General features: G+C 42.8%; 1 pseudogene; it reads right to left on the bottom strand.

Moving 5' to 3' along the window:
* Positions 1 to 207: 207 nt before the first annotated feature.
* LOC137952605 (uncharacterized) lies at positions 208 to 2,442 on the bottom strand (annotated as a pseudogene).
* Positions 2,443 to 2,997: the final 555 nt, after the last annotated feature.

Here is a 2,997-nt window from a genome sequence, read left to right on the forward strand (position 1 = left end):
CTGCTACCACTTTCTTATTGCCAATAATTTTCAAGGTTTCCTTGGTGGGATTCCGCACATCACATCCGATTAGGAGAGGTGCCTTAGAGATAGCCCATAAACTGAATTGTGTGATGTATTCATCATTGGTCATACCTCCATTTCCTACCTCAAGCATGTCTGGATCATTCCATCCACCAGGTCATGCAAGCACAGCATACACTTCCTTCATATCAGCGCTGGAGACCATGCCTCTTCAAGTTTTCTTGCAGTCCGCAAAGCACTCAACCCCGATTCTTTTGGCCTCTCCAAATCCTTAGCATAGTCCCCCCGGATCATGAGTAGCAATCCCAAGGAAGTGCCCAAGACCATGAAGCATTAAAACAGCACCCAATCTCTCAGTCATCATATCATCAACATTACCATTAATTAAGCCACCAACCACCAATGACCTGAGAATAACTTTGTCTGCTAGTTTGTGCATGTCCATCCAGCTTACTCTAGGTCTCATTGCAGAGACAACATTAATATGGGCCTTAATGACAGCATTATAGATAAGATGTTGATCACTCATAAATTTACCATTAACAAGAAAAGAACAAGTTATGTCAGAACCATAAAAATGGTATTCAGCTCCCATATCTAGACGCGCCATGTCACCATCGTGTAAGATCCTGTCATTTGGAGCATCAACATGCCCATAATGAAGAACAGAGCTATTTTCACCAGTAGCACATATGTATGTGTATGAACAATATCTACAACCTCCATACATGTACACAGGATGGAGAAACATGCTCTCCAACTGATACTCTTTCATGCCCACTGTTGTTTTGCGCATAACCTCAATATGAGCCTCCAAACTTATATCATTACCATATTGTATGAGTTCAAGCTCCATTCCCGACTTAAATATATGGACATCCAGTCAAGATAGGATGCAATGTACTATGGTCTGTTTCAAACTTCTCCATTTCCTCAAGCTTTGCAGGCTTGGAAATTTTGTTGCTATCAGTATTAAGCCCATACAAGAGAAACAAGAATGGTTTTCCCAATCCTTGGAAGTGATCATAAAGCACCATCACCATCTGATCAGTGTAGCAAACCATGTTGACCATGTATCTTTGCTTGAAGTATGATAAGGGCTTTATTTCTCCCAGCCAAACAGCATAATCATCAGACAACCTGGGAGCAAAGAGGATGGATTTTCCAGAAGCAATGTTTATTGCCCCATAAAAGTCAGGTTCCCAAACTCCAAATAGGTAAGCAAAATAACTCTCTTGCCTGAAGAATATGACATGGTTAGAGCAGTAGACTGGATCTCTTCCTCACTGAGAAGGAGAAACTGTGTAGCAGTTGCGACGCTGGAAGGCTTAGTCGAGTGACCAATTCAAGAAAACCCAACCGAATGTCTATTAACACACACCCTCTGTGATAATTATGCCCTTTTCTCAAACAGAAAAGGAACAACTTTGTTGATCCCATTAGCAATGGCATTCAGCTCCCTCCAACATACTCCAGAAATTACATTTCCAATAGGCAACTGAGTCATGGATGACAATTGAAAAGGAGAGGTAAAAGATGAGTCCAATTTCTGTGGTCTCACTTGCAGTGCATAATGACAACCTTTCGTGCATCGGTGCACAGCTGCCTGCCCAGTGATTACCTCTTGAATTCTTTGTGTTAATGCATAGAAGCTCTTTTTACGAAATGCCTTGAAAGTGCCGCCAACTGGTACTGAATCAGGAATGATAGTGTAAGCACTGCCTCCATTGATATGGAACACTGAAACCACCTATGAATCTAGAGGATCTGCCTCCCTTGAGACAAGTTGTTGTAAGCTTTTTATTGAAGATGATGCTGCCGAAACAGGGTTAATTGAAGATTCTGGAATAGCTACATGGCCTTCATTTCCTCTAATCTTTGCTTGGAAGTGTCTACAGCCAGCCAAGAAGTCGCCAATTTTTAAAGCCACTACCCCTGTGGGATAGTGAAACCACAAGCCTCTACATTTTCCAACACCTCTTCTTTGATCATTTTCCAAGCTCCTGTTCCTTGTTCCTCACCAGGTTGAAATATAAGAACAACTATTCCCTGTATTGTATTGTTGAGTTGTTGAAGTATCCTTGCAGCTCCAAGGAGCATGCAAACATGTGCATCATGCCCACAAGCATGCATTGTCTCTGCTATTTTGCTTTTATGCTCCCATTCTACCAATTCCTAGATAGGTAAAGCATCCATGTCTGCTCTAAGAGCGACGAATGGAGGAGAAACATGTCCTTCATCCATGTGTGCAGCTGAAATTGGAAGAGACGCACTGCTACTGTTCTCAGCAGTAGAAAAATAAAACAACATCCAAAAAGAATTTCTTGGTCGAACAGCATACATGGAAGCCAGAAAATTAAACAGAAAACCCCTCTGTTTCGCAACACCAAAATTTTCACGGAACAATTTTGATGCCATTGGGGAGGAATTAAGTAAAACATAGATGGATTTGAGAAAAGAGAAGACAAAATTTGGGAAAATTAGTCACAAGAGTTTACCCCAGATTTTGATGCCGAGACCGAGTTTGAGCAGAAATTTCGCCGATGGAGTCACGTGCTTCTCCGGTGGCGAATCACAGCCCGTTGGGGCTTCGCCGTTTGGGATTTTTCCCTGACGACGGTGAAGAACCAACCTTCTGCCGGCCGTGATAATGGATATTGGGAGGTCAAACCCAAATCAACTTTTATCGACGAGATTGTGTCCGCATACCCCTCTGATTTCGGATTTCCAGGGTCCTTCTGGAGATTTTTGAGGTCGCCGTATTCGGATTTGGGGTCGCACCAGTATCATCCACGACTGACGACGTCTTGGCAGAAAACCCTGCTGAATGCCCCAAATCGTGGTCCCCATTGTGCGGCTTTGGCTCTCCCTACGCTGAAATTTTGAAGGTTTCTGGTGGGTGGATTTATCGATGTGGACTAATAGAGTAGCCGGTACTTATATTTATCAAGTGATGTCAGTCTGAAATGGTGA

The sequence above is a fragment of the Aristolochia californica genome, unplaced genomic scaffold (assembly GCF_029961685.1).
Source record: "Aristolochia californica isolate CCGP_79_NKW_82.1479 unplaced genomic scaffold, dmAriCali1.0.hap1 SCAF_16, whole genome shotgun sequence".
NCBI lineage: Eukaryota > Viridiplantae > Streptophyta > Magnoliopsida > Piperales > Aristolochiaceae > Aristolochia > Aristolochia californica.